Source organism: Oncorhynchus clarkii, chromosome 17 (assembly GCF_045791955.1).
Source record: "Oncorhynchus clarkii lewisi isolate Uvic-CL-2024 chromosome 17, UVic_Ocla_1.0, whole genome shotgun sequence".
Taxonomy (NCBI): Eukaryota; Metazoa; Chordata; class Actinopteri; order Salmoniformes; family Salmonidae; genus Oncorhynchus; species Oncorhynchus clarkii.
In genome coordinates this window covers 7,893,296-7,906,097 of record NC_092163.1, presented here as the reverse complement: position 1 = coordinate 7,906,097, position 12,802 = coordinate 7,893,296, and positions in this window count along the sequence as shown.

Genomic DNA, 12,802 nt, shown 5'->3' with positions numbered 1-12,802 from the left:
ACCAGTAGAATGAGGACCTGAAATGAATGTTTTAACTCTATCCCAAACCTTAACCCTTACCTTAACCAGTAGAATGAGGACCTGAAATGAATGTTTTAACTCTATCCCAAACTTTAACCCTTACCTTAACCAGTAGAATGGGGACCTGAAATGAATGTTTTAACTCTATCCCAAACCTTAACCAGTAGAATGAGGACCTGAAATTAATGTTTTAACTCTATCCCAAACCTTAACCCTTACCTTAACCAGTAGAATGAGGACCTGAAATGAATGTTTTAACTCTATCCCAAACCTTAACCCTTACCTTAACCAGTAGAATGAGGACCTGAAATGAATGTTTTAACTCTATCCCAAACCTTAACCCTTACCTTAACCAGTAGAATGAGGACCTGAAATGAATGTTTTAACTCTATCCCAAACCTTAACCCTTACCTTAACCAGTAGAATGGGGACCTGAAATGAATGTTTTAACTCTATCCCAAACCTTAACCAGTAGAATGAGGACCTGAAATGAATGTTTTAACTCTATCCCAAACCTTAACCCTTACCTTAACCAGTAGAATGAGGACCTGAAATTAATGTTTTAACTCTATCCCAAACCTTAACCCTTACCTTAACCAGTAGAATGAGGACCTGAAATGAATGTTTTAACTCTATCCCAAACCTTAACCCTTACCTTAACCAGTAGAATGAGGACCTGAAATTAATGTTTTAACTCTATCCCAAACCTTAACCCTTACCTTAACCAGTAGAATGAGGACCTGAAATGAATGTTTTAACTCTATCCCAAACCTTAACCCTTACCTTAACCAGTAGAATGAGGACCTGAAATGAATGTTTTAACTCTATCCCAAACCTTAACCAGTAGAATGAGGACCTGAAATGAATGTTTTAACTCTATCCCAAACCTTAACCCTTACCTTAACCAGTAGAATGAGGACCTGAAATGAATGTTTTAACTCTATCCCAAACCTTAACCCTTACCGTAACCAGTAGAATGAGTGACTGAATTTAACCCTTACCGTAACCAGTAGAATGAGTGACTGAATTTAACCCTTACCTTAACCATTTAGAATGAGTAACTGAATTTAACCATTACCTTAACCATTTAGAATGAGTGACTGATTTTAACCCTTACCTTAACCATTTAGAATGAGTGACTGAATTTAACCCTTACCTTAACCATTTAGAATGAGTGACTGAATTTAACCCTTAACTTCTAAATGTGACTTTTGGAAAAATGGAGCGATACAGAGCAGCAGGAGAAAAACACTTTGAAATGACATTTGGAGAACGTGGATGAACGTCTAATTCTGCAGTGAGACTGTGAGAGTTCCTTTTGGAACTTTAGGCATAACGAGAGGAATAAATATTTGATACGAGGATGACCTATTTCCTATGCCCTGAAAAGCTGTCTTTTCTCTCTTTCTATTTCCCCCACTCTCTAATGCTGAGGCCTCTTTCCCCAGGCCCTGTACAAAACAGAGAGAAGACGAGGGAGAAGGAGGGATGGAGAGGTTAAGAGAGATGAAGTGTGTGGAACAGAGAGAGGTTGAGATGGAGAGAGAAAGAGTTTGTGTGAGATGGACAGAGCGAGAGAGAGAGAGAGAGAGAAAGAGTTTGTGTGAGAGAGAGAGAGAGAGAGAGACAGAGACAGAGAGAGAGAGAAGCTCATTACTTTAACAGTAGAGTTAGCTCATCATCATGTCCTCTCTGCAATGTGCCAAACCCTGCAGAGGGACAACAGGACAGGAGATTAAGAGCCACATACAGTGGGGCAAAAAAGTATTTAGTCAGCTACCAATTGTGAAAGTTCTCCCACTTAAAAAGATGAGAGAGGCATGTAATTTTCATGATAGGTACACTTCAACTATGACAGACAAAATGAGAAAAAATCCAGAAAATCACATTGTAGGATTTTTAATTAATTTATTTGCAAATTATGGTGAAAAATAAGTATTTGGTCAATAACAAAAGTTTCTCAATACTTTGTTATATACCATTTGTTGGCAATGACAGAGGTCAAACGTTTTCTGTAAGTCTTCACAAGGTTTTCACACACTGTTGCTGGTATTTTGGCCCATTCCTCCATGCAGATCTCCTCTAGAGCAGTGATGTTTTGGGGCTGTTGCTGGGCAACACAGACTTTCAACTCCCTCCAAAGATTTTCTATGGGGTTGAGATCTGGAGACTGGCTAGGCCACTCCAGGACCTTGAAATGCTTCTTACGAAGCCACTCCTTCGTTGCCCGGGCGGTGTGTTTGGGATCATTGTCATGCTGAAAGACCCAGCCACGTTTCATCTTCAATGCCCTTCTGATGGAAGGAGGTTTTCACTCAAAATCTCACAATACATGGCCCCATTCATTCTTTCCTTTACACGGATCAGTCATTCTTGACCCTTTGCAGAAAAACAGCCCCAAAGCATGATGTTTCCACCCCCGTGCTTCACAGTAGGTATGGTGCTCTTTGGATGCAACTCAGCATTCTTTGTCCTCCAAACACGACGAGTTGAGTTTTTACCAAAAAGTTATATTTTGGTTTCATCTGACCATATGACATTCTCCCAATCTTCTTCTGGATCATCCAAATGCTCTCTAGCAAACTTCAGACGGGCCTAGACATGTACTGGCTTCAGCAGGGGGACACGTCTGGCATTGCAGGATTTGAGTCCCTGGCGGCGTAGTGTGTTACTGATGGTAGGCTTTGTTACTTTGGTCCCAGCTCTCTGCAGGTCATTCACTAGGTTCTGGGATTTTTGCTCACCGTTCTTGTGATCATTTTCACCCCACGGGGTGAGATCTTGCGTGGAGCCCCAGATCGAGGGAGATTATCAGTGGTCTTGTATGTCTTACATTTCCTAATAATTGCTCCCACAGTTGATTTCTTCAAATCAAGCTGCTTACCTATTGCAGATTCAGTCTTCCTATCCTGGTGCAGGTCTACAATTTTGTTTCTGGTGTCCTTTGACAGCTCTTTGGTCTTGGCCATAGTGGAGTTTGGAGTGTGACTGTTTGAGGTTGTGTACAGGTGTCTTTTATACTGATAACAAGTTCAGAAAGGTGCCATTAATACAGGTAACGAGTGGAGGACAAAGGAGCCTCTTAAAAAATAAGTTACAGGTCTGTGAGAGCCAGAAATCTTGCTTGTTTGTAGGTGACCAAATAATTACTTTCCACCATAATTTGCAAATAAATTCATTAAAAATCTTACAATGTGATTTTCTGGATTTTTTCATTTTGTCTGTCATAGTTTAAGTGTACCTATGATGAAAATTACAGGCCTCTCTCATCTTTTTAAGTGAGAGAACTTGCACAATTGGTGGCTGACTAAATACTTTTTAGCCCCACTGTATACTCAATGTACACGGTGGACGCTTCCAAGAATGTTACAGATATAGGGGAAAGAGAGAAAGACAGACAGAGAGAGATGGAGACATGAAAGGCAATGAGTACAAAAATGACTAAAATAGAATATCAAATGTAAACACTTATTTTTTTAAATTGTGAAAGAATTCAACAGACAGGAAGAACAAAGGACAGATGAAAATGGGAAAGAATAGACCAAGAGAGGAAGAGATGGTCAAATACAGAGAGAGAGAGTGACAGAGCGAGAGTAGAGCAGGTTTGTTAACTTCCTGTTAGTATTCTTGGAGGGCGGTACTTAACCTTCGCTGACCAACGCTCTATCTGCAATTAACACACATTACACCACACACACACACTACAGACGTACACATACCCTGTACATTACTGTACTAAACACATGTATAAATACTGTTTATACAGTAATATTTCCCTAAAATAGCCTACCCACACTGACACACACACACACACACACTCCTAAGACTGCCCTGAACAACACAAAACTGATCAACATACTCAGATTGAAAGGAGGACAATCAGATCATTATTTTCACAACAAAATTTATTAGAAGAATAGTGGTTTTGAAAAGAAGCTCTAGCATCATACCACCTTACAGAACGGTACAGCTGAAATGTGTTGCCAAAATGGCATTTATTCCAAATTTCAATAATAACATAACCAGTAAAATATTTTTTTAACACATGCACAAAGACGGATCTAATCAGCCCGAAGTTCAATGCAAAATAAAAAAACAAATAACAGACCACAGATTTTTTTATATATTTTTTTATCACATTAGATGACAGATTTTTTTATTATTTCATTAGCCCATTTAGTAAAATCTGATTTTGCATTAAAAAAATGGGGAAAACAAAAACAGATCGTGTATTCAATCAACCTATCATTCAATCAACAAATCAATCGAACATAATTAATGTGATCCTCTTTTAAGTGCTCAATTAAAAACGGACATCGATCAATCATACAAGCCTAGAATAAAAACTCAAACTCACACAGTACAAAAAGTTTTGGATAAATGTACATAAACAAAAACGACAGTAAGAGAAAAATATTTAAATTATACAATGTTCTGCCCAAACTGTAAACAGTAGTAGATATTGAAAAAAAATGAGGTCCATTCCAGTTTCTATGGAGAAAGAGAGAGAAAGCCTTCCGGGTGTGAGGTACAGGGTTGGACTCCCAGAAAGAACCCGAGTATAAAAACGAGCTATAAGGAACCGTTCTATAACAGGGGGCGAGACATTGCTTTCCACAACAACAGCGCCCCCTATCTACTCCATCTGGATAGCATGAGGTATATCAACAAACCCAGAAATCTCTCTCGGAAATACAGAGGAAACGCCAGGCCCCGAATAGAGGGCATCAGTTCACTTGTTAGAAAGTAGAGTTAGCTAGTAAGTTAGCAAAGCCTTAGCTAGGAAAAGTCACCAAGTAAGTAAGTAGAAGTATTTCATTCGTTAAGAATGAACCAGTCTCGGATCATACCTGCAGTAGGGCTATCTAGAGAAGTCAGACACCCAGCGTTTGAAAACCTTTTTAATAAGAACACCGACCAAACTGATATCTCCATCGCTGGCATCACAGCACCAGACCACACCAGCACCACACCAAACATTCAGAATATATAAAGAAGGATTGCCAAGTTCAAACGCAAAATATGAAGAATTAAAAACCAAAGTCAGAAAGTCATTTTGAAAACGTATCGCCAGGTAACAAAAGATGTACGTAGGCTTACCAGAATAGCAGAACATTTGCTGAAGTCCCACACAACAGCAAGCCAGTTAGTCATCCATCATCAACCACTCAGCAGCACTTTGAACAAAACAAGCACAAAAAGCTGCAAACAAAACAAGCCAACTGATATATACATTTTTTCATTTTTGTCGCAAAACTTCAAAGGAACTGCGAATAAAATGACTTTTCAGTTGACTGGCTGGCTGTGGATGATAGTTTCTCCCTCAACTTGATGACTGCGGTTTTAGAAGTTCCAGAGGTGCCTTTTGTTCAGGTCAGACGGTTCTGTGAGGTGATTTGTTGATGTTCTGAGAAGATTACAGCGCTAACGCTGATGTTTGATTGATTGGCAGGTGAGCCAGAAGGCAGTACTCACACTGTTGTGTTCAGAGGTGTTGTGTTTGTCAGAGAGGGATAGAAGGTTACACCTCTAATGAGGTGGCAGTCAAAGTGTCATGTCAGCTTATAAAGGTACAGTAGCTTGTCATAAGCATCTAGGACCTGTTATGTCATGCTTATGACAGTGTTATGTAGCCTTACGGCAGTGTTAAGTAGCCGCCATGTGGTCCCCAGTAAATAAGCCACAGAGTCTGAGGCACAGTGCGTAGAGAGGGCAGTTTACGTGCTTTGAGGACCCTCTCCACCTGAGCTGAGAAGTAGATAGACATTCATTAGATGTGGGATCTTAATCTACATTTTATAAAATAGAATTACATTTTTTTTTTTTGAGGGACCAAGGGAGAAAACAAAAGACAAAATAAAATTAAAGTAAGTTTTCAGGACACTTGACATTTTCTTTTTACAGTGAATAATAATACAAAAGTAATATAAAAAATAACAAATGAAATAATCATAATAACTAAAAATAACTACAGATCACTGCTAGGCCTCAGAATCTAGAGAAAGTACCTGAATAGAGTGAGAGCAGTGTTATCTTAATTCCCTGAGGATGTCTGGGTAACGTAGTGTCTGGGCTGAGGGTGTCTGGGTAACGTAGTGTCTGGGCTGAGGGTGTCTGGGTAACGTTGTGTCTGGGCTGAGGGTGTCTGGGTAACGTAGTGTCTGGGCTGAGGGTGTCTGGGTAACGTAGTGTCTGGGCTGAGGATGTCTGGGTAACGTAGTGTCTGGGCTGAGGGTGTCTGGGTAACGTAGTGTCTGGGCTGAGGGTGTCTGGGTAACGTTGTGTCTGGGCTGAGGGTGTCTGGGTAACGTAGTGTCTGGGCTGAGGATGTCTGGGTAACGTAGTGTCTGGGCTGAGGGTGTCTGGGTAACGTAGTGTCTGGGCTGAGGGTGTCTGGGTAACGTAGTGTCTGGGCTGAGGATGTCTGGCTAATGTATTGTCTTAGCTGAGGATTTCTGGGACATGTAGTGTCTTGTCTGTGAGGCAGAGAGTGGGTGATATAATTCTTTCTATAGAAAGCATTGAAGGGTGCATTCAGAACTGCAACGCTTCAGCCTTGCACTATTAAACCAGTGTCAGTGTTCCAAAAACGTTAAAAAGAGCACTGATAGTTCTGTGTTGCAAACGCAGCTCAGGCTACAGTATGGTTGGAGGGCACAGGCGTCACAGGCCCGACAAGAGGAAACTAAAGGCATTTCACACCATCAAGCAGCAACACATACAGGCACTCACACACTCACAATTGTTTCTTCTTTTTTTTTACTTTAAAGAAGGAAAAAGTGATTCTGAAAAGAGCTTTAGCAAAAAAAAAACTACGAGAGCGGTTGCAGCGACTAAAACTAACCTTAAGTGCACACCTCTTTCTGAGAAAAGGACGGCTTCTCTCAAGGGCAAATATGTCATATCTAAACATTGGAATCTGTCCTGCGTACATTCCACTTTCGTAAACAACTGCCCGCTCCAGCAACAATCTTTTACAATGTACGTACACTGGCATGCAAAAAATATCCAACCAATCGGAATCCTTGTGTTGCTCCAACTGGACTCTGATTGGACACTGAAGGAGGTATATCAAGTGACATCACTGAATGCATGTCCTCTTCTCCTTCCATCCTCCCTTCCTTCTTTAATCTGTGCCAAATCCAACTTGAAAAACACAAGACTTTAGTCAGGAGTTGACATATCGTAGGCTACACCTAACCTGATAAGGACAGATGATAATGGGACCATGAAGTGCTATTCTTCTGTTTCATAAATATACTGTCTTTACAGTGTCATTTCAAAACCCCACCCCCCCTTCACATAATCAGGTTTCAAAAGACTAGCTACCTACTCTAAAAGCTCCACTTGTTTAAACTCCGCCACCCCCTGCTACATCATGAGGAGAATACATGCAACATACAGTCAGAAAGAGAGCCATGGGAGTGATATCTAACATACAGTCAGAAAGAGAGGCATGGGAGTGATATCTAACATACAGTCAGAAAGAGAGCCATGGGAGTGATATCTAACATACAGTCAGAAAGAGAGCCATGGGAGTGATATCTAACATACAGTCAGAAAGAGAGCCATGGGAGTGATATCTAACATACAGTCAGAAAGAGAGCCATGGGAGTGATATCTAACATACAGTCAGAAAGAGAGCCATGGGAGTGATATCTAACATACAGTCAGAAAGAGAGCCATGGGAGTGATATCTAACATACAGTCAGAAAGAGAGCCATGGGAGTGATATCTAACATACAGTCAGAAAGAGAGCCATGGGAGTGATATCTAACATACAGTCAGAAAGAGAGGCATGGGAGTGATATCTAACATACAGTCAGAAAGAGAGCCATGGGAGTGATATCTAACATACAGTCAGAAAGAGAGCCATGGGAGTGATATCTAACATACAGTCAGAAAGAGAGCCATGGGAGTGATATCTAACATACAGTCAGAAAGAAAGCCATGGGAGTGATATCTAACATACAGTCAGAAAGAGAGCCATGGGAGTGATATCTAACATACAGTCAGAAAGAGAGCCATGGGAGTGATATCTAACATACAGTCAGAAAGAGAGCCATGGGAGTGATATCTAACATACAGTCAGAAAGAGAGCCATGGGAGTGATATCTAACATACAGTCAGAAAGAGAGCCATGGGAGTGATATCTAGCATACAGTCAGAAAGAGAGCCATGGGAGTGATATCTAACATACAGTCAGAAAGAGAGCCATGGGAGTGATATCTAGCATACAGTCAGAAAGAGAGCTATGGGAGTGATATCTAACATACAGTCAGAAAGAGAGCCATGGGAGTGATATCTAACATACAGTCAGAAAGAGAGCCATGGGAGTGATATCTAACATACAGTCAGAAAGAGAGCCATGGGAGTGATATCTAACATACAGTCAGAAAGAGAGCCATGGGAGTGATATCTAACATACAGTCAGAAAGAGAGCCATGGGAGTGATATCTAACATACAGTCAGAAAGAGAGCCATGGGAGTGATATCTAACATACAGCACTGGACTTTTGTTCCCTGAATCAAACAAAGGAAACGGTTGTTTTTCCCCTTCCACAAGATTAGTATGTATCTGTCTTTAGGAGATCTGTATATATACAATGCATTGTGTGTTGTGTGTTATACATATGTACATATATAGTATCTGTTTTTCTTCCATCTGTCAAGTTAGAAACGTGAGGTTAGTTTGTGTCTTTACATTCAGTTTTAATGATGAGAATGTAGATGATAAATCAAAAGGAGGTATCCAAAAGGAAAGCAATGGGGATTATAGGACTTTAACAGATTGACCTTCGGCCTCTGAGCATCTCTAGTTTCAAAATAATGAAAGAGAAGAGACGAGGAAACCGAGCTCCAGTTCAAATCAGCAGATATAGTCTCTCGTGACTTCAGGATCAAACGAGATCCCAAAATGAATTCTAGAATGTGAATTAGTGTTCCTTTCACTCCCAATCACCTCCTTCTCTCTTTATCTCTGGCTCCGGGGAGGGACTGAATGAGAGACCCGTCTTAAAAAGTCCCCAGAACAAGAAAAAAAAGAAGCTATGACACGTCCACTATGTGCTACATGCCGTGTGAGGGATACAAGTGGAAATAACAGAGGAAAAAGCATGTGGAGCATCAAGAGGGCAAAATGTAGAGGAACTAACAACGCCATGGAGGCTGGCAAGCTTGACATGGATTTATATTCTGAGGTATTCTGCGTTGTAAGGTTTATTTTTTGAAGTTGTTGCACACCAACACCATACAATGACAATAGACGAGACAATGAAACAAATCAATTCCTTTCCCCGTGAAATTGGCGTTCTATTTTTTACAATCCTTGCTGTTTATAAAGCACTGAAAAAAAATAGGTATTTGGCTGAAATCGTGTGGTAATTAGTTAACAAAAGGCTGTGTAAAGAAGAGCTAAGTCAAAGTGGTCAAAGTCTGGCTTTCAAGAATGGATATCATATCCCTCTTTGGCCAGAGTAGAGAGTAAGTATTGGGTTAACACACAGACAGTCGGCAGATCTCTTTTCTTAGTACTGATCTACGAATGTACATGACTGGAAATTCTTCTTCAACTGTAAAACAGGGTTCATCTTATTCGCCACATGTTCTTTACCAGAGCTGCTCTAAAACACCTGGCAGGTGTCCCTCTGACATCTGGTTGATCTGTGGTCCTGAGTCAGAGCTGCTCTAGAAGTCTGAACTAAAATACCTGACAGGTGTCCCTCTGACATCTGGTTGATCTGTGGTCCTGAGTCAGAGCTGCTCTAGAAGTCTGAACTAAAATACCTGACAGGTGTCCCTCTGACATCTGGTTGATCTGTGGACCTGAGTCAGCGCTGCTCTAGAAGTCTGAACTAAAACACCTGACAGGTGTCCCTCTGACATCTGGTTGATCTGTGGTCCTGAGTCAGAGCTGCTCTAGAAGTCTGAACTAAAACACCTGGCAGGTGTCCCTCTGACATCTGGTTGATCTGTGGTCCTGAGTCAGAGCTGCTCTAGAAGTCTGAACTAAAACACCTGACAGGTGTCCCTCTGACATCTGGTTGATCTGTGGTCCTGAGTCAGAGCTGCTCTAGAAGTCTGAACTAAAACACCTGACAGGTGTCCCTCTGACATCTGGTTGATCTGTGGTCCTGAGTCAGAGCTGCTCTAGAAGTCTGAACTAAAACACCTGACAGGTGTCCCTCTGACATCTGGTTGATCTGTGGTCCTGAGTCAGTGCTGCGCTTCAGTCAAACCCTTTTAATACACTGCTGCAGTATCTGATAGTATTTCCACACGACGACGACGACAAACCAGAACCAAAGAATACAGAAGAATACAGAAGAATACAGAAGAACACAGAAGAACACAGAAGAACACAGAAGAACACAGAAGAATACAGAAGAATACAGAAGAACACAGAAGAACACAGAAGAACACAGAAGAACACAGAAGAATACAGAAGAATACAGAAGGCTTGTGGTTGTCAAAGAAACCAGCGTTCAAACAACACGGACGGTTCCAAAGCTAGAAACACGGCAGGCATTATCAACTTCAACTAGAAATTAACAAACAAATTAGATGTTTTTTTGTTTTTCATAGAAACCCCGAAATGTTACAAGCGAAGGGGTTACCCCCCCCATCTTCCCGACCCCCTTTCCAATAGTCAAGCATATGGACGGTTCATCACTACCCAATTGACCCTCATCCCTGTAACGCCACTCGCAACCAACAAAATACCAAACGTTCTTGTCAATCTGTACAGAAAGCCCTTGAGCCTATACTACCCCACCCCATATACCCTCCCCAACAGTCTTCCACCAGGCAAGCTGAGGTAGCAGAAACCAGAGACATCGTCTGGCGCACTATTCCCTACAAAGTGCACTACTTTTGACCAGGGCCCCTCTAAGTCAAGCAGACAGGCAGAAAAGCCAGAACAGTCACCGAAGCAATAGACACGCATCCAATCCAAAACCAGCGAGAGAGAGAGACAGAAAGAGAAGGACCTTTGCGTCACTATGCATTGTGGTAAAGCAGTAATCACCTTGTGAAGGATGGAATAGGAAAGTAGGGGAGAGGGGAAAAGACAGAGATGGCAGACAAATTCAGACCATCTATAAACAGCTTTAAAACGTATTGGCAGATGGCATCATTTCTGATGAGACATCTTGCATCATTTACATTGGGATACAGGTGGGGGAAACAGGTGTTAAGAAACAAACAGTTCAAACACGTCTAGAATCTAGAATCTCACATTGTTTTACAGGGAACTGTATTGATATGAAACATCGTGGGCCAATGTCAGGCCTCCCCAGTGTTGGGAACCAGGGGAGGAAGGAATAACAGACATCGGGAGAAACACTTTGAAAGAAGATCGAGAGAGAGCGAGAGAGAGACGTCGACCATTTCCTTGAGAAAAGGTGAATAAAACAGAAGAGACACACCTCCGCCTGAGAATGATGTTGCTGCTCCATTGTTATAGCAACATGCAAGGACACCCCATTCCAAGACAACAGCTTCCGCCAAAGAACACAGAGTTTGATTAGCTTTCCTTCTAATGGTTTCTCCATACCTTTGCTATTCAATTGATTTTTATCGTTGTATCGTTCCGCCCCATCCGGAAATCTATTCACCTTCTTCGGATCCAAGGTGATCTTTTTTTGTTTATTTACTTTGAATGCTCTGTTGTGTTTCTCTGGGCGATGAGGCAAATTCATTCCTACATTATCTGTTAAAGACTGCTATCTGCAGTGTGGGGGTGGGGACACTAACCTTGGAAAGGCTCTCTCCTCTCTGCCTCTACAGTACAGCCCCTCATTTACCCTACAACCCCTAGTCCAGATATATCTGACTGCAGCAAGACACCCTACAACCCCTAGTCCAGATATATCTGACTGTAGCAAGACTCCCTACAAACCCTAGTCCAGATATATCTGACTGCAGCAAGACTCCCTACAACCCCTAGTCCAGATATATCTGACTGTAGCAAGACTCCCTACAAACCCTAGTCCATATATATCTGACTGTAGCAAGACACCCTACAACCCCTAGTCCAGATATATCTGACTGTAGCAAGACTCCCTACAACCCTAGTCCAGATATGTCTGACTGTAGCAAGACTCCCTACAACCCCTAGTCCAGATATATCTGACTGCAGCAAGACTCCCTACAACCCCTAGTCCAGATATATCTGACTGTAGCAAGACTCCCTACAACCCCTAGTCCAGATATATCTGACTATAGCAAGACTCCCTACAACCCCTATTCCAGATATATCTGACTGTAGCAAGACTCCCTACAACCCCTAGTCCAGATATATCTGACTGCAGCAAGACTCCCTACAACCCCTAGTCCAGAAATATCTGACTGCAGCAAGACTCCCTACAACCCCTAGTCCAGATATATCTGACTGTAGCAAGACTCCCTACAACCCCTAGTCCAGATATATCTGACTGTAGCAAGACTCCCTACAACCCCTAGTCCAGATATATCTGACTGTAGCAAGACTCCCTACAACCCCTAGTCCAGATATATCTGACTGCAGCAAGACTCCCTACAACCCCTAGTCCAGATATATCTGACTGTAGCAAGACTCCCTACAACCCCTAGTCCAGATATATCTGACTGCAGCAAGACTCCCTACAACCCCTAGTCCAGATATATCTGACTGTAGCAAGACTCCCTACAACCCCTATTCCAGATATATCTGACTGTAGCAAGACTCCCTACAACCCCTAGTCCAGATATATCTGACTGTAGCAAGACTCCCTACAACCCCTAGTCCAGATATATCTGACTG